This window comes from Calliphora vicina, chromosome 3 (assembly GCF_958450345.1).
Source record: "Calliphora vicina chromosome 3, idCalVici1.1, whole genome shotgun sequence".
Lineage (NCBI taxonomy): Eukaryota > Metazoa > Arthropoda > Insecta > Diptera > Calliphoridae > Calliphora > Calliphora vicina.
Window position 1 is genome coordinate 48,772,435 of NC_088782.1, and position 21,074 is coordinate 48,793,508.

A 21,074-nucleotide genomic window follows, 5' to 3' on the forward strand; every position below is an offset into this window, starting at 1 on the left:
AGGAAGTGTTATCTAGTTTAAGTTTTGAATTTGAACCACATTGCCTCACCAGGGTTGTGATCAGGGCTCCCCAAAGTAGGACACCTCGGGTATGTTAAGTTTTTAAAACCGATCGTATTTCTTCGTTTGTATTCCGATTTGCAAAAAATTACACATAAAATTACACTACAAAAATAATCAATCTCGTCGCAGCTATGTACATTTTATAGTGTCGAATTTTAAAATAAAATTTTCAAAATTTTTACCCACCCTACTCCAAGTTTTTTGATAACACCGGATCCAAATATTTCCCAATTTTCTCCATTTTCCTTTCCTTGGACTAACAATCAAATCAAAATCAAAATTTTTTAAAAATCATGACTGCATCCAAAGTTATATGCAGTTAAATTTAAAAAAGGCGATTTTTCGCTAGTTTTTTTTGAAAAATATACCCATTAATTATTTTTTTTTTAGTTATTTAAAAAATTTCTAAGAAGATGTATAAGGAACTTTTTGAAAAGGTAATTTTACATTAAATATTTGAAATAAAAACAAGTAAGAGAGCTATATTCGGCTGTGCCGAATCTTATATTATACTTTAAAATTAATTTTTTTTAAATATTTTTAGGTAAACAAAATTTAATTTTTTTTTAATTGTTTTTCAAAATTTTTTTTTATTTTTTTTTAAAAAATTTTTTTTACAATTTTTTTTTAAATTTCTTTTTTTGAAAAAAAAAAATTTTTTGATGAAAAAAAATTCGCATTAAAAAATATTTTTCCCGATTTTGATCCATTGTAGGTCCAACTTACTATAGCCTTATCTACATCGTTGCAATGGACTTTGAAATATCTATCATTAGATATCCATATTGTCTATATTAATGATATACATAGATCAAAAATAGGTCAAAAATCGAGGTTGTCCCGGATTTTTGCTCATATCTCCGTTATTTATGGACCGATTTTGCTGATTTTAAATAGCAAACTTCGCGAAAGCATGTCTGACAGAATTATTGAAGATTTGGATCCCGAAGATATCTGGGGTCTTCAGAAAATTCATTTCAACAGACAGACAGGCAGACGGACATGGCTTAATCGACTCCGCTATCTATAAGGATCCAGAATATACATATATACTTTATAGGGAATGAAAAATGTAGAAATTACAAACGGAATGACAAACTTTATATACACTTCTCACGAAGGTGAAGGGTATAAAAAAAACGAAAAAAAGGATATTTTTTAGGCATAATTCAAATTTAGGGCAAATATGCAAATAATCGATATCAAAAAATAGTAACCGATTTTAGATGGCCCAATATGTTCCTACTTATTTTAAGAAGGGTTCCGACAACCCCTGCCCTTCTATGGATATTATAGTCAAAAAACTAAAAAAAATCCAATTTTTGGAAACATTCAAAATTTGTTTTTAACTTTTACATTTTCAATAGAAAATTCTATATAATCTAGCGATAAACTAAAAAAAAGCCTTGAGGTTTTTGTTATGGAAAACATCAACTTTCATTTGCTTTCGGTTTCATTCCATTCCGATTCAAACAGTTCGATCTTGTATAACTGAGTAATCGATCGAAAGAAATAGCAGTTGGACGGGCAAGGTCTGCACTACATATAAGGCGGGTGAGGCAAAACTTCTCAACCACTTATTTCTAAATAGATTTTAACAGCTATTGGAACATGTGGCCGAGCGTTATCATTATGGAATATAACGGTTTCATGTCTGGCCGAATATCGTATGCTTTTTCGACAAATTCTAGCTTCAAACGAATCAGTTGCATTCGGTACAGGTTCCATGTGATGATCTGGCCATATTTAGGCAGCTCATAATAGATAGAACCCATTTGGTCCCACCAATTACAGAGCATTACCATGGTTATTTGAATTTGTTGTCGATTCGGCAGGTTTGTGGGGTTTAACGTACGATCTCGTACGCTTCGCGTAATGGATCAATTTTTCATCGCAAGTAATGATTTGGTGCAAAAATGATTTTCTTTTATAATAAAGCGTTCAAGCATAATTTCGGACATGCAAAATCGTCTTTCAAGGTCTGCCGGCTTCAATTCGTATGGTACCCAATTTCTCTGATCTTGGATGAATCCTTCTGCTTGAAATGATTTTGCTGCTTGAGTAGCTCCCAATAATTTGCGTTCTATTGTAAATCCTACATTTTTAAGTCATACACCAAATATTTCAAAATTAGTTAAAATATTGAACCTGGAGTTTTGAAAATTCATATCAGAGCAAATCTTCAGTATATAATTCCCATGTATTAAATTAATTCCGAATTTGTTGCCTTCAAAGTGAGTAAGATAGATATTTCAAAGTCCATTGCAACGATGTATATAAGGCTATAGTAGGTTGGACCTATAATGGGTCAAAATCGGGAAAAAAATTTTTTAACCCGAATTTTTTTTTTAAAAAAAATTTTTTTTTTGTCATAAATTCTTTTTCAAAAGAAAAAAAATTTAAAAAATTAAAAAAACAATTTCGTAAAAAAAATTTAAAAACTATTTTTTTAATTAAAATTTGGTTACCTAAAATTATTAACAAATAATAATTTTAAAGTATAATTATGTGAAGGGTATATAAAATAGCTCTCTTACTTGTTTGTTTTAAAAGAGAGATTATAAGGTATATCATAATATTAATAGGCAATTCGATTTCTTTAGACCCCTTTTACGCTCACATTATACATTCAATTTGGGAAAGAAATATACCATTTTAAAGGGATTTATTCACAGAAGTGCAGAATTTATATTTTATTGAAATCGGTTCAGTTTTTTACGAGTTATAAGCGTTTAAAGATGTTACTAACCCATATGCAAAAACGTGTACATGTGAACCTTAAGCTAAAAAGTAAACATAGCAATGCGTGTTTGTCCAATTTGTTGTTGTTGGTAATAAATAAGAGAAACAATTAATCAGTATTGATTTCGCTCTGTTTTAACTGAGAGTTGTTATAGAAAACAATGAAGAAGAAGATTTTAATAATTTAAAGTCGCTTGAAAGAAATATTTTGAAGGTTTTTTTATAAGTAAATAGTTATTTTATAATATCTGCAGAACTATAATTGTGACGGTCTTTAAATTTTATACGAATCAGTTTCTTATCACTGCATGAAGTTTATGCAAAAATGGGACGTATCAGAACAGGTGGCGAGCCATCTCCCATACAAAGTAAATAGTTATTTTTAAATATTTTGTGAGCTATAATTCCAAGATTATTCAAACTTTGTATAAATGGTTCTTTTATCATTTTGCATAGTTTCGCTGAAAATTTTCGGTATTGAAATAGTGGGCATGGCACACCCTATACAAAGTAAATATTTAATTTTGAATATCTGGAGAATTATTACAATTATAAAAGTGTTAAAACTTTTTACGAATTAATTTCTTATTACTGTGCGGAGTTAGCTGAATATAGGCGAAGTTAGATTAGAGGGCGTAGCACCTCCCATAAAAAGTAAATATTTATTTCGAAAGTCTGGGGAACCAAAATGGAGGGTCGGTAAAGGAGGTGAGTCACCTCCCATACAAAGTAATAATTACAAGATTCTTCAAACTTTGTCCGCATAGATCTATTACCATTTTACAAAGATTGGATGAAAATGGTCGGGATTTCATTAGTGGTCGTGGCAATTCCCATACAAAGTAAATAATTAATTTCGAATATTTGGAGAACTATAATTCTAAAAGTATTTAAAATGTGTAGCAATCAATTTATTACCATTCTACGGAGGTTAGCTAAAAACGAATTTATTCCTAATCCTTTTTACAAAGTTTATCTAAATGGGATTAGTGATGGGATTAGTAGGAATGGCCCCTCCCATAAAAAGGAAAGTTAAAGTGAAGCTTGATATGAGTTATTTTTTTAAATAAAATACATAACAATGGGTGGGATCAGTGGTATCTCCCATACCAAATTAGTTATTGTTTGAATATCAAGTAAACTGTAATTGAGAGATTCTCAATATTTTGCATGTGTTATTTTCATATCATTGTACGTAGTTAGGTTGTATCAGAAATCCATTCATATTTCTTAATTTTACTAGAATAGGGGTAGCGAAGTGCACCGGGATATGCTAGTTGACATAATTATTCTCAAAAAATAAATTTTTCCTAAAATCCTTAAAGTTCAAATCGCAGGTATAACAGAATTATGAGGGGTATTGAATTAATAGGATTTATTCTTCTTTATATCCTTAATTACATAGTAAAGAAGATTTAAATTTGAAATTTTTGAAAATGCTGCAAAAAATTTAATGTTTTTGAACGTTTTCCTATATATTTAGGGAAAAATGCATATTAAAACTTTCCTAAACCCAATAAAGTTACAAACGAGCATATTTGTTTGCAGATTAACAGATTTCATGATAAAAATTCAAACAAAGAAGTAAGTAATGAAAACAAACAAATAACATATTTGGTAACTATATAATCTAAATAGCGTATAATAAATAATTTTTATTTTCAAAACTATTATTACAACAGCTGTACAGCTGCAGGGGACAACATCACAGACAGACACTGTTGCAAACAAATTTATGCTAAAGATACCAACAACAAAAAATTGCGTTAAGAAACAGAAACAGAAGCCGAAGTAAAATAGAAGAAAATCAAAGTATATTAAACACAATAATTGGCGGTAACACCTGCGTTGTTATACGTTAATGGAAAATATATAGAAATCGGAATCTACTTCTGTTTGTGGCAGTTAGTTGTTAAAACAAGTGTTTTTATTTCCCCACTATGATCATCACCTTTTTTAGTTGATTTTTTTTCATTATTTTGTTGAAATTTTATGCTTTTCGTAACTGCAAAACAGCAGAGTATTTTTGTGAGATAAAGCCGCTAAAAGTTTATTTTGCCAGCCTTTTATAGTCATTGTAAGTAAAGTTGATTGGCAGCACTTTTAAAAGTTTTGTGTTTTTTTTTTTGTTCCTTATAGAAAATCATTTATGTTGCCTTACTAGACAACATGTGTTTTTGAGGCATATATGGTGAGGCAAGTTTATTGTCAGGGTTTTTTTTTTTTTTATTAATAATGATAATAACAATTGCATTATAATCTTACGTTATGAGGAAGGAAATTTTATAGATAATTATTTGTTAGATAGGAAAATGGAAAAATACAAATTGTTTTATTGAAAACTGCAATTTACCTTTTTTAATCGATTTCTTTTTTGTTACGCACTCTCCATTGAATCTTATTAAATTCAAAGGGAGTCTAGCGTTCATAATGTTAGAGGAATATTTAATTTATTGATAGACATGTATTTCAAAATAATACGAGCCCTTAGCGCCAAATTATCGTAAGCGACAAAACACAAATTTTACAGGAGAAGGTTTTTCTGATTATTTTGAAATTTATACATAAAATTAAAAATATTATGATGCGATATAATATAATTTCGTTCCAGCTATTTGTCTATTTTTCAAAAATATTTATAACTTTTGACAATTAAAAATTCATGGAATACTTTATAGAAAAATATGACAAAAAATGTTTTTTTATTGAATTTTTGCATAGATACAAATTTTTCGAATTGAAATGAAATTGTTATTTATGAATAGTTTTTAATGAAATTTCACAGTTATGTAAAATTTTCTATTCAAAATGGAAAACTAAAAACGAATTTTGAAATTTATTATCAGCAATCCCGCAATTCCCAAAAAAGTGTTGAAAAATTCCAAAAATGGCAATTTTTAGTTTTTTGGCTATAATATCCATACCAGGGTCAGGGTTATCGGGACCCTTTACAAAATAATTAGAAACATATTGAGCCACCTATAATCGGTTACTATATTTTGATATCGGATACGCGATTTGAGAATTTTTGGCCTAAAGTTTTATTTTACATAAAAAATAGGTGTTTTTTGAAAGTACCTGGTGCCCTCGGTAACAACAATTTTGAAATTGGTTTTTCTTTAAAAATTTTTATGAAGACTAAGCTTTCAGAAAGTAGAAATTCCTTATACATCCTCTTTGAAATTTTTTGCGATAACTTGAAAAGAAAAAAAGTTCTTTTTTTACAAAAAAAAATAGCGTAAAATTGCTTTTTAAAAATTTTTTAAATTCAAATGCATATAACTTTGGACTTAGTCGTTATTTTTAAACAGTTCTTTTTCCATTTGACACATACATACGTTGTTAGTCCAATAAAGCAAAACTGGAAAGAATCGGGATACGCTGTTATCAAAAAACTGGAGTAGGGTGGGTAAAAATGTTGAAAATTTAATTTTCAAATGCGAATATCTCCTAAGCTATAATAGATAATTGATAGCTACGATGAGGTTTTTTGTAGTGCTCGATGAGAAGATTCTACATGTATAATGTTATTGAAATCGGAACTCAAACCAAGAAATAATATCGTTTTAAAAATGAAACATACCCGAGGTGTCCTACTTTGAGGGCCCCTGATGGGTCCATGAGGTCCACGTTCAAAACTTAAACTCGACAACACTTTTTCTTTACGCACGTGAAATTTCATTCAAACCAATCGAACCATTTAGAAGTTACAGATTTATTTCCCTCTTTGTTTTCTATACCACTGTGTGTCGCTTACGATAAAATTTGTTTACTGTAAAATATAAACATTGACTTACGATAAAATCTTACCCCCTATATTTTTGATGTTATTAACAATTTTGATATTCTGAGAACGCTAAAACATCAGTCGGTCCATAAAATTTTAATTTCTACAATAAAACAAAAATTTTAAAAATGTCGCTTACGATAATTTGGCGCTAAGGGCTCGAATAGATCACTCATATGGGTGATCTTTTATATAGCTGCTTACGCGATCAAAGTGTTAATTTTCCAATCTTCTTTGAAATTTCATCAAAATCATCTAATAAATACATAACAATTCGATAATCTTTTATGTTTTGATCCCAAACATTTAAATATTTAACCTTTTGTTTTCAGATCTTATCGAATATTTCCCTGAAATTTCATCAAAATTCGCATAATAATCTGAATTTTTTATGTTTTTATTACAAATTTTTCAAAATTTTACCTTCGACATGGTAGTCGAATGGTTTATCGTTTTCCAAAACTTTTGATTTACTTATTTCCTATTGATTGAATAATAGTATTCTGATTTTTTTTTTTATTAAATGGGAACAATAAATTTTTCCCGAAATAATTAAAGTTCATCGTGGATACGTTTAACCTAATTCTTTTTGGCATTTATTCTCATATATAAAGAGTATTATTGAAATTTTCAGACTATATTAAAAATTATATAGAAATCGTTTATAGGTGCTTTCGCGATCACTTTTTAATGCACAAGATAATTTTAAAAATATGCACAAAAAAGTGATTTTGTTATTAAAAAAAGGGTTTGAAAATATAGCCCACTTTTTGTTCATTACTGAACCACAGTGCAATCTACTAAAGTGTAATATATTATATATTTTTTCATTTAAAAAAAAGAAACGCTCATGGCCTTTGGCACAATAATCTTGTCTACATACTCAAATATGGTTAAATTGGAAACATAGAGATGAGTGTATTCAAGTAATTTCAATATTACCTACCATAAATGGTAACAATAGTTTCGTTATCACAAAAGCATCCCATAACCATTAGGTTCCCTTATTTGATCTCATTGATGGTTAAATTGCTTGAATAGATGTCTGCCTCAATGAATTCCAATACACGATTCTAATCTTAAAGTGTATTAGCTTTTTCATCTCTTTTTAATGCTGTTTTTTTTCTACAATAAATTTATTTCAAATGGTTTTCAATTGCATAATAAAGATTAGAGATAATTTTAATTTATTGGAATAATTACTGGCTTAATTTAAGCTGTCCAAATGTTTTTTTTTAAAGTGTGTCTGTTTTTGTTGTGGTTTTCAAAATTAATTGATGATTAATTATTTATTGAAATGTTTGTGCCTATATTTGGAAATAATCTGTAACATTAGACCTAATAAGTACATTTCAGTGTTTGTTTGATAATAACTAGTAAATGTTGAATGTAGCATTGAATTTGTAGATCATTTAATATTTTGTTATAGTTAAATAAGTGCTACATTCTTTATTTAAGTCATAGCTCATGTTTTTAAAACTTCAAAGAAAAAATCGCTTAACAAATGTTCTGAATATTCCAATGCTGAAAATTTGAGTCAAATATTTTAATGTTAAACTGTGTAACATCTACTCTGAAGTTTAGAAATGTTTTTAAAAAGCAAAGTGACTGTTCAAAAAATTTATTTAATATTAATTTTTTCAATTAATACAGAATTATATTTCTAAAAAGATATAAAAGTCATAAATCGGTTTGAAAATATTCGACCAAAATTGCCCCACCAAATGCCAATCAACCAAATATAATTTTTTGCAACGAATAAACAAAATTAATCGAATAATTAAGAACGATTAATTGTTAATATTGGCTTAATAGCAACAAAATCTAATCCACATTAGTTTAATGAGAAAAAATAATAAATATAATGCGATTTTTCTACCGAATAAAATATTATTCGAATAATTGTTAACGAATAATCAGTAAAAACCAATTTAGTTAAACTTCTTGACATATTAATAGATTTTTGCAACAATTAAAAAAAATTAATCGAATAATTGAGAAAGAATAATCGTTAAAATGTTGACTAAAGATCCATAAAATCGTTAAAGTTTCTTCTTTAAAACAATAAAACCTGTTCAAAGTCACATATAATTGTGAATAACTTTAATAAAATACAATTTTTGTAGTGAATAAAATATTATTTGATTATTTATAATCGAATAATCGTTAAAATTAGAACTGCTAAATAAGAAAATTTGGAAAAAATATAACTTTTGGAACGAATAAAAAAATTAATCGAATAATTGTTAAAAGGCTTACGAGTCATAATACTTAATCCACATTAGTTTAATAATGAAAAATAATAAATAATATACGATTATTGTAGTAAATAAAATATTATTCGAATAATTGTTAACGAATAATCGGTAAACTAACATGTGCTTTATAACAAACTAATAGATGTTTGCAACGAATAAAAGAAATTAATCAAATAATTGAGAACGAATAATCGTTAAAATGTTGGCTTGAGAGCCATAAAACTTAATCCACATTAGTTTAATAATGAAAAATATTAAAAATTATAAGATTTTTGTAACGAATAAAATATTATTCGAATAATTAGAAACGAATAATCGGTAAAATTATAATGTTTTAATACAAATCTTTTTTTAAAGCATTAATTATGAAAATAAAAAAATTATTCAAACAATTCTAAACGAATAATCGTTCAAATTTTTGCTTTATAATAATAAAACCTGTTCAAAGTTATATATAATTGTGAACAATTGAAATAAAATAAAATTTTTGTAGAGAATATTATTAAAAATTTATTTGATTATTTGTAAACGAATAATCGTTTATATTAGAACTACTTTATTCCACAAACTTTTTTTAAGTATTAAACAATTAATTGAATAATTGAACTTGTTGGTTATTTATAGATTTTTTCAACGAATAAATAAATTAATCGAATAATTGAGAACGAATAACCATTAAAATCTTGGCTTAAGACCACATTAGTTTAATACTGAAAAACATTAAATTATATAAGACTTTGTAGCGAATAAAATATTATTCGAATAATTTGGTAAGAATAATCGGTAAAATTAGAATGTTTTATTACAAATATTTTTATTAAATCACTAAATAAAAAAATTTCGTAGAAAAATATAATTTTTACAACGAATAAAAAATGAATCGAATAATTAAGAACGAATAATTGATAAAATGTTGGCTTAAGAGCCACAAAACCTAATCCACATTAATTTAAGAGGGAAAATAATATACGATTCTTTTATCAAATAAAATGTTATTCGAATAATTGTTTACGAATAAATTAATCGAATAATTGATAACGAATAATCGTTAAAATTTTGGCATTAGAACCACAAAACCTAATCCAAATTAGTTTAATAATGAAAAATATTAAATAATATAAGATTTTGTAGCGAATCAAATATTATTCGAATAGTTATAAACGAATAATCGGTAAAATTAGAATGTTTTATTAAAACGAATAATCGTTAAAATGTTGACTTAAAATCCATAAAACTTAATCCACATTAGTTTAATAAAGAAACTATTAAATAATATAAGATTTTTATAGCGAATAAAATTTTATTCGAATAATTATAAACGAATAATCGGTATAATTTGTTCCAAAACTATTGATAACAAAATGTGGATATAAAATAAGATTTTTGCAGCGAATAAAAGTCAAAATTTTGTGGTTCCTGCTCCAAATTAATAATAATAAAAAAAAAACTATATTATTTAAGATTGTTGTAGCGAATAAATTAATATTCGAATAATTATAAATGAAGAGCTTATGCTTTATTACAAAATCATATTCTTATTACAAAAACATTTTTATAATTTTCAAAACTTCTATCTCAAACTTTTTAAAATTATGATAAAGATTTTACTAAGAAAATATATTAGAATAAAAGCCAAAATGATTCCAGGCAATAACTCTCATATTTTTGAGTTCCTGGGATTCCGGGAAATACGCAAAAATGTCAATAATTTATATTAATTCAGAATATTTTTATGTAATACATTGGAAATATATATTGAAGATTTTACTGATTATTATTAATTTTGAGAACATTTTATTTATTGATATTGGTATCGGGGCCCTTTCACCAGATGGGTCAAAAGTGAAATCTTTGAATATTGTGGATTAAAATACAGCTATAATCCCCACAAATTTCGAATTGTCCACATAATTAAATCTTTATTCCAACCCCACGATAATGAGTTTAAGTGAAAGTAAATTAAAACGTTATTAACTCCCATTTAATTAAATCAAAAGCCATTATGTATTAATTTTTATTTATTTTTATTATTTCCATTTCTACTACATTAAATTACATCACATGGAGGAAAAGTTATGAACACCAAATAAAAAAAGTAAAAGACGAAGATGTTGAAAAAAAAGTAACACAAATAAAATTTTACCAATACTAAACTTGAACTGGTTGCCTATAAAATCGAAAATAAAATGAAATTGCAAACACACACAGAAAAAGAAAAAATAAATAAATAACAAAAAAAAATGTAAAAATTAATTAAACATTTGCCATACAAGAGTTACACGGAGTCTATGGAAAACTAGTTGCCAACGGCCACCAACCAAAAAAAAAATAAAAAATTATATAGGAAAATGTGTTAATATAACGTGAGATATTTGAGTAACAAGTTTTAGATTTTTTTTTTTCGAAATCTTTGCTGCATGAGTACTTTGGTTTTATGACCAAATTCAAATGATTTTTCCACTTTGATATCGTTAAATTTAAGTGGCCAACCAGAAAACATAAACAACTGCATATAAGTAATGGAAAATTATGCCAATAACACATATAAAAACATAAATAGTTTATGGATTATTGAGTATAAAGTCCAAATAATAATAATAATACATTCCATGTGTTTGGTGAAGAAAACGTGTAAGGATGTGGAAGTTTTTTTGTATTGACATGATTATTGAAGAAAAATAACTAATAAACTGGTCACAACGCCAAAATTATTCAACTGAATGGGCAGAGCAAGAGAGATTTGGAGAAAATGTGTGGACATCCAAAATAATGATTATTTATAAATGGTATTGACAAATAAAAAGAACACTACTTTTTCATAATGTTACGATTTGTATTATTTTTACACATATTTGTGGTAAAGTGGTGTAACCCATATTTTATTTGGTTGCTGTTCCGGCCACTATCAATACAAAAGTGTGGTAAACTACCTTTGGTATTCAATAGAGCAGAAAAACTCGTTTTTGCACAGATCATAATATAGAAAAGTAATGTAGCAAAAGTGGTATAAGTTGAATATACCACTAAGTAAATAGTTTGGGGTTACACCACTTTTGCGCTGATGGCCTAAAATATTGTTTAAAAAGAAAAATTTTACTCGTTTAGGAAATTGTTTAATTCAATTCCATATTTGAAAATTTTCTTAAGCAAATTCTAAAATTGTAAGAAGTTCTATTCAAGATTTTATTAAGAAAACATGCGCAAATACAAAAGCCAATAGTCTAGACAATAACTCTAATAATTTTCACGTACCCGTGATTTGAATTTTGAGGATTTTTGGCAATGATTTGATCAGTATACTTAATCCATAGAAAATAATTTAAATGTTCCATTACTTAAGTTGACCGATTGTTGAGGTTATGTTGCCTTTAACCCTTTGTCGACCGACGGTACTTATAAGTACCATATCAATAATAAGCTTACAAAATGAAAACAAACCATATTTTGACCCTTTTTGCCCAAAAGTACTTTGAAGTACACTATCCACCTTTGGAATAATATATTTTTTTGGTCTATTGGCAAACTCGCTTACCCAGAATAACGGTGAATTGTTTCATGTTCTCATTGTGGTGTTAATTTATGTTGTAATTACAAAAAATACATTTTCGTAAAATACCATAAAATAGACTTGTAATAGAAAATTTTATAAATGTTACAAAACTAATCAATATATTAATAAAATGTAAACAAAAATCTATGAGTTTTTGTATCTTTTGGCTGATGCGGACCCAACGGTACCAGGTCCCTTCCGGATCATTGCAGGTTCTTTTCGGTACCTTGCAGATCCTCCACATAGTTAAAATTTTTTAAATAACTTCCTGAAGTCCTTATTTTCAATATTTTATAAAAAAAAATAAAACTTTTTCAACGATTTAAAGTCTTGGTCCACAAGGGGTTAAGGGCCATTGTGGTTTGTGGCTTCTTCGCATAGACCTGTGAATTAAGAAAACCCCACAAGAAAAAGAGTGATCCTGTTAGAATTTTTCTTGTGAGGAAAGAGATGACCATGCCATCAAATCGCACGTGCAGAATGTTCATGAGCTGTCTGGTACGTAACTCATTCTGTTTAAACCACAATAAATTTTTAATCCTCGACCTAAAGCTCTGACCGTTGACGTTGATGGCCTGGCCAGCCTAAAATCCACACCAAATACTGACTTTTTCGCGATGCATTGGACTCTCTTGGATCTCATGTGGATTGGTATTGTCTCAAATTCGAAAACTTTAATTATTGACATCCAGAAATGGTCCAAATCGTTGAAGATGATTTCAAATGGGCGAAACGAGTGAAACGTTGCCTAACAGAACACCCATTTTGATGAAACAATTTTATCATTTGTACGTGTTGTTGAACGCTATATCCATCCATGGTGATTTGGCAAAACAAACTGAATAAATGTTAGCCAATTCGACAGATGTACCTTCAACAATTTGGCCGCTATCAACTGTCAAAGTTCGGAAGTCCCTATTGGAAGGCCCTTTATTATGCTATACAAAGTTTTTAACTTAAATTACAAGTCATTTTTCAAAATTTTCGGTAAATGCTAGAGAAAATCGATTGAGCAAACAATTCCCCTGTATTGCGTTAGGAATATGCCGCAGCTCAATAAAGGATTTTTCGGGATCCAATTTTCTCATTGTTTTTTAAGATCTGCCGTTTACTCATCATTAACCTAAACTCACCAGATTGGAGACTTCACTTCCTAATTTTCGTTTTCGTTTCTTTGCCTAGAATACTCTGAAAGTCTGAGTTGTTACTCTCTGAAACGTATTAAGTATCTGGTTAAGATATTTGTAAATTTTCAGTATCGTTAACTTCAGCCTCTGTTGTCACTTCCTGAATAGTATTACGTCTCTGGTTTAGCTCTTTATAAAATGTCATCTTTTCCTCAGTATTGTTGCCAATAATTTTTTTCAAATCCTATATTTTCCAATTTAAAAATAACTATTCTGATTGTATAAATATGAGAATATCTCTTTATTTATCTACCACATCGATTTCTATTGGATGTTGAAAAGTCTCCAGTTTAATTGAACTACATATATAAATGCTGAATTAACGTCCTCTTTCAATGAGAAAAATATCTAATTTGGGATGAGGGATAACTTTAATATGATCGAATAATTCACCATCACGTCCTTGGAGCTTGCTCGTGGTTTTACTTGAAAAGAAATATGGCAGCACTAAATTCTGTTTCGATTATAGAAAGAATCAAGAATTGACGGCAAACTGGACACTCTAGCTAGAACAAAATGATTCTCCACATTGGAAGCGTTTAATGACAAGGAGAAAATAGCCATTATCGCGGTTGACCTTGAGTTTCTAACTTTTGTTCGTTCTGTTTTTCTTTCGAGATCAAGGAACAAAAAAAGGAGGTGTGATCATATTTTTTCGTCCATGAAAAAGATCGTAATGTATCCCTAGTTATACCATCTTTTCAAGGAGAAAGAAATCTAACTTGTTTTTCATTATCCCTCTTCGATATGAACCAACCTACAAGTCCTTGGAGCTTGTCCGTGGTCTACTTGAACAGAAAGACGCCAGCACTAGATTCTACATCGATTATAGAATGCTGAACGATGACGGCTCAAGATGGACAGTATGGACACTTTCTATAATTGCCGACAAACAGGACACTCTAGCTAGAACAAAATGGTTTTTCATATTGGACTTGAAAAGCGTTTAAAGACAAGGAGAAAACAGCCTTTAGCGCGGTTTATTTTGTTTTCAATTCTGTCACAGAATTGCTTTCGTCAAATGTGAACTCAGTTGAACCAAAGATTTCGATATAGAGCAATCCAATTTCAGTCCACCTTGAGTTTCTAACTTTTGTTCGCTCTGTTTTTCTTTCGAGATCAACGAACAGAAATGGAGATGTGATCATATTTTTTCGTCCATGAAAAATATCGTCATATTACGATCAATATCCCTAGTTATCCCATCTTTTCAAGGAGAAAGAAATCTAACTTGTTTTCCATTATCCCTCTTCGATATGGTCCAACCTTCAAGTCCTTGGTGCTTGTCCGTGGTTTTACTTGAACAGAAAGACGCCAGCACTAGATTCTGCGTCGATTATAGAAAGCTGAACGATGTCAGTTCAAGAAGGGCTACCACTATCTAGAATTGACGACAAACTGGACACTCTAGCTAGAGCAAAATGGTTCTCCACATTGGACTTGAAAAGCGTTTAAAGCCAAGGAGAAACCAGCCTTTAGCGCGGTTTTTTTGTTTTCAATTCTGTCACAGAATTGCTTTCGTCAAATGAGAATTCAGTTGAACCAAAGATTTCGATATAAAGCAATCCAATTTCAGTTTCTAACTTTTGTTCGCTCTGTTTTTCTTTCGAGATCAAGGAACAAAGAAGGAGGTGTGATCATATTTTTTGGTCCATGAAAAAGATCGTCATATTACGATCAATATCCCTAGTTATCCCATATTTTCAAGGAGAAATCTAACTTGTTTTTCATTATCCCTATTCAATATGAACGAATAATTTACCATCTTCAAATCCTTGGAGCTAGTTCGTGGTTTTACTTGAAAATAAAAATAGCAGCACTAGAAGCGAGGAGAAAACGATTATAGAAAGCTGAACGATGTCAGCTCAAGAAGGACTACCACTATCTAGAATTGACGACAAACTGGACAATCTAGCTAGAGCAAAATGGTTCTCCACATTGGACTTGAAAAGCGTTTAAAGCCAGCCTTTATCACGGTTTTTTAGTTTTCAATTCTGTCACAGAATTGCTCTTTTGTTTTCGTCAAATGTAAACTCAGTCGAACCAAAGCTTTCGAAATAGAGCAATCCAATTTCAGTCGACCTTGAGTTTCTAACTTTTGTTTGCTCTGTTTTTCTTTTGAGATCAAGGAACAAAAAAGGAGGTGTCCATGAAAAAGATCGTCATATTCCTAGTTATCCTATCTTTTCAAGGAGAAAGAAATCTAACTTGTTTTTCTTATCTCTCTTGTTATAATTCACCAACTTCAAGTCCTTGGAGCTCGCCAGTGGTTTTACTTAAAAAGATGGATTACAGCACTAGATTCTGCGTCGATTATAGAAAGCATAACGACATCAGCTCAAGAAGCAAGCTACCCACTATCAAGAATTGACGATGCACTGGACACGCTAGCTAAAACAAAATGATTCTCCACATTGGTCTTGGAAAAGACAAGGAGAAAATAGCCTTAGTGCGGTTTTCTGTTTTCAATTCTGTCACTACTGTCAATTCTGTCAAACCAAAGCTTTCGATATAGAGAAATCTAATTTCAGTCCACCTTGAGTTTCTAACTTTTGTTCGCTCTGTTTTTCTTTCGAGATCAAGGAACAAAAAAGGAGGCGTGATCATATTTTTTCGTCCATCAAAAAGATCGTCATGTTACGATCAATATCCCTAGTTATCCCATATTTTCAAGCAGAAAGAAATCTAACTTTTTCATTATCCCTCTTTAATATGAACCAATAATTCACCACCTTTTCAATTCTGTCACAGAATTGCTCTTTTGTTTTCGTCAAATGTGAACTCAGTTCAACCAATGTTTTTGGTATAGAGCAATCCAATTTCAGTCGACCTTGAGTTTCTAACTTTTGTTCGCTTTGTTTTTCTTTCCAGATCAAGGAACAAAAAATGAGGTGAGATCATATTTTTCGTCCAAGAAAATGATTGTCATGTAACGATCAATCTCCCTAGTTAACCCACGTTAGAAGACCATTTTTTGTCAGAATTGAATGAACTTGACAACAAGATGATGTCACATACCACACAGCTGGTCAAACAAATGATATACGTACTTATTGAAATAGAAGTTCTTTAATCTAGAGAAATGATCCGATCAAATGGCCACCTCGCTCATACGTTTTAAAGTTGTTATTTTTTTTTTAAGAGGTTACGTTTAGGCATCAAACCAACGATTTTGGAGAAACTCTGATTCAATATCGAATTCGAAATTGTCAATATAGTAAATGAAAGTTTGATATTTCTCAATTTTTTAAAACTAATTATTTCAAATTTCTATTTTGTGTAAAAAAACGTATTGCAACTCCCAAACAAAGCGAATAATTCAAACTACCCATGTCATCCAGAGTAGCGTTATGTTGAAAGACAAACTTGTTTGGTTATTGAGTTGACAACTTAAAGCTGCGCAAGTGCAAGTGCCTTTAGGCTGCCTTTGTAACATATAAACAAAAAGGAAATTTTTACCAGCAAGTTTTCGGTTTTTATTTATTTTTTTTTGTTTTCATTGGCTCTGATAGTTGGTGGTGGTGTTTTTTTTTGTGTTGCAAGTTGTTAACTTGACTGGTTTAAGCCGAATTGAGTGTGTATTTGTTAGTGTGAGCAGTTTTAGCCATTTACGGATGTATTCAGGTCAGATGCGTTTCTTTAAAGAAATTTTCACATATTCATATATATTTTTTTTGTTTTGTTTTTTGCGTACTGGCGACAACACTTGCAACATAATGTTGTTTTCCTTTTTTTGTTGCAATATATTACGAATAGCTTGCTTTGCTGGATAGTAGTATGTATGTTGGCTTTATTATGTGTGGCCAGAGCGACAAGTTAATGCTTGTAGTCATTGCCATTCATTCACTCGCTCATTCAACAAACGTTTCATGCAACACCAGAAACCACTTGCACTGCACTAGCTGATGATGACAATGCTGGCTGTTTACTACTCCATGTATTGACCATTTGATTTGTCTTAATGGCCAGTTAAATATTCAACGATCATGATGTTGATGATACTGCTGCTTATGCTGCCAATAACGCTTCTATGATTTTTATCGACCATCTTTTTTAGAGGTTGATGTTGCCGATGCTCATGATAATGATGATAAAGCGATCGTAATTGCAACTTGACACTTTCAAGAGCTTTTATTTCTTTTAAACATTTTCCTCTTTTTCTTTCTTTAGTTTTAAAGACAACACAGACTCTTGATCTCAGTGTTTGTGGCTTGTCAATATGCTAATTATGCAAAAGACATTAATAATCGATTTACAAGTTTATATTGATGTTCAGATTATTTTGCTTGACTTTGCAGTAGATAATTAACTTGTCATTTGATGATGATTTGTTATTGTTGGTTGTTTATGTTTGTGGTGCCCGGGAACAGGTAAACTGAGAATGTAGTGCAAAAAGTTAGAGAACATTTAACAAACTGGATTGTTGTTAATGTTACCAAAGTCTGGGAAAATTATGTTTAGAATTGTTAAATGTTTTTTTTTAGATCTTTTTTGTGGTGATCATAATATTTAGATTTATTAAAATATTATTAGGTACACTATACATACACTTTAATACATTGGATTTGAATATTGCTTTGTAAAAGAAGAAAACATTTAAGCCTCCGTTAGTCGCAATCATTCTCAATCGAGACTAGTCGCAATGTATCAAATTGATATCAATAAAAAAGACGCGTTTCAAAAATAATCTATTCACTTTTTATTTCGAAAACATAAAAACAATATTAAATGCAATGTATTTAAAAGAGTAATAGATTTAGCAGATTTCTGCATTTCAGCCGATTCAACAATAATTAACTTATGATACTGAAGCAAAGTATATGATCACAACTAGATTTTATGGTTTTCCAATATTTTTCTCCAAAAAAATGTTTTCAAAGTAAGTCCAATGCAATTTTAAAATATTTAATACCAAGATTTTATACAAACTGCTATTATCTATAATTTCATTGGAATTAAATTGAAGATTTTCAACTTTTCAATTCTGACCGATTTGATAGGAATGACTAAATATGTAATACAAGTGCACAATATGGGTATCAAATAAAAGCTCCTGAATTAAACAGTTGAAATAAAATATAAACCCACACAAATTATAAAACAAAATTTTATTGTTAAAAAAAATAAATAAAAACAAGCAAGAAAGTATTGTCGGTTAAGCCCGACCCTACACTAAGTAAATGAGCAAAAAATTTTGCTTTTCAAAAACGTCAAAAAATTAATATTCGTGAGTGATTTTCGGAAGTGGGCCTTATATGGGGGCTATGACCAATTATGGACCGATCACCATGAAATTAGGTCGTGTGATTTATGTCTGTATAAAAGTTATTTGTGTTGAATTTTGTGTGTATACCAACATTTTTAGGAGATTTATGCACGTTAAAGTGATTTTCGGAAGCGGGTCTATATGGGAGCTATGACTAATTATGGACCGATCGTAACAAAATTTGATGACATGAATTTTGTATATATAAAACTTATTTGGAGCGGAATTTGTGGAGATACATATATAAATTAAACATTTATGACCGATAAAGTGCAATTTCGGGAGGACATTTGTATGGGGGCTAGGTGAAATAATGGACCGATTTCAGCCAGTCATTGGGCCGAAAAAATAATATGTACCAAATTTGATCGAAATATCTACTAAATTGCGCCCTGTACTTTGCGCCCAATTTACATGGACAGACAACCAGCCAGCAAGCCAGCCAGACGGACGGACGGATATCGTTTAATCGACCCTCCCCACTATGGTGGTGTAGGGTATAAATATTCTAAAACCAAGTGAATAAACGAACGACAGATCATGTCGCTTCTTCTGTATTTATGGGTGGTGTAAATATTGTGAAATCAGACGCTCTTGATGTTCCGGGCATGAGAATACAATGTGATGTCCGTTTGTAATGCAGTTTTATTTTTCAGCTGCGGTATGACTCAGTCTGTTCAGGTTCGATTCAGAGGTCTGCTTCCTTTGAAATAAAAATACGAATATTTTTGGGGTGTTAACGAAACCTTAATCTACTTATTAAATACCTAAATCTACGAAATTATTCAGCAATTTAAATTTGTTGAAACGATGAAACGTATTAGCGGCGGGACGGTAGAAACTTATACGATGATGAAACGGCGATGTAGGCGCACAAAGTAAGTGGTGAAGCGATGATGGAAAACGGTTGATCCTCGGCTTAGACAGAAAACAAACGAGAGTTTGTAGTGAAATATTACAAAAAGTTTGAGTTGTTTAGCAGTCTAACATCTAAAGTTGGCTAAACTACAATTAATTCAAGAAGAATTCGGAAGTTCTTGAATTCGGCTATGAATGCAAAAATACGATTGTAAGAAGAATTCGGGAGTTCTTACGATCGGCTAAAACTACAACGAAGTCAAGAAGAATTCGAAAGTTCTTGAATTCGGCTACGGATGAAAAAATACGACTTTAAGAAGAATTCGGGAGTTCTTACGATCGATTAAAACTACAACGAAGTCAAGAAGAATTCGGAAGTTCTTGTATTCGGCTACGGATGTAAAATACGATTAAATTTGTTGAAACGATGAAACGTAGTAGCGGCGGGACGGTAGAAACTTATACGATGATGAAACGGCGGAGTCGGTGCACAAAGTAAGTGGTGAAGCGATGATGGAAAACGGTTGATCCTCGGCTTAGACAGAAAACAAACGAGAGTTTGTAGTGAAATATTAGAAAAAGTTTGAGTATTTTAGCAGTCTAACATCTAAAGTTGGCTAAACTACAATTAATTCAAGAAGAATTCGGAAGTTCTTGTATTCGGCTACGGATGCAAAAATACGATTGTAAGAAGAATTCGGGAGTTCTTACGATCGGCTAAAACTACAACGAAGTCAAGAAGAATTCGGAAGTTCTTGAATTCGGCTACATTCTGTCGGAATGTGGAACATACTTCCTGTCACTTTCACTTTACCAATATTCCTAGTTTCAACACAATCCTTTACATGAATAGGGATCACGAAATACGAATTTTCTACCAACAAAGCGTTTTATGCTTTATGCGAGAAGTTTTGCTTTACTTCTTTAATTTGAGAGATTACTCACCTAAGCTTATGGTGAATGTGTTCCATCGGTTTCAATGTGCAAGAGATGGTTTGTTTGGTTCATAAGTGATGATTTTGACATGGAAGACAAAGATCGGCCAGGCCAGCCAAAAAAAGTTTGAAGACCTAGACATTATTCCATTAAGATTGTTGTCAAACTCAACAAGAACTTGCAAAATCATTAGGAGCTACGAATTGAATCCGAGAGACCTTAAAAGACGATGTTGCATGTCCGAAATGATGTTTGAAAAAGTTTATAAAAGAAAATCCCGAAGCGAAGGAAATCGTACGTGAAGCCCGACCAACCAGCCAAATATCCATGGCGCTAAGGTAATGATCTGTATTTGGTGGGACCAACACGGTCTGCTGAAATTTAGCCAGACCATCACATGGAACCTGTACCGAACACAACTGATTCG

At 30.3% G+C, this 21,074-nt stretch overlaps 1 protein-coding gene across 1 annotated transcript in view; it reads right to left on the reverse strand.

The window, feature by feature from the left end:
• LOC135954476 (supervillin-like) overlaps nt 1-21,074 on the reverse strand; it is a 364,594-nt gene that overhangs the window by 128,665 nt on the left and 214,855 nt on the right. The window lies entirely within an intron of this gene.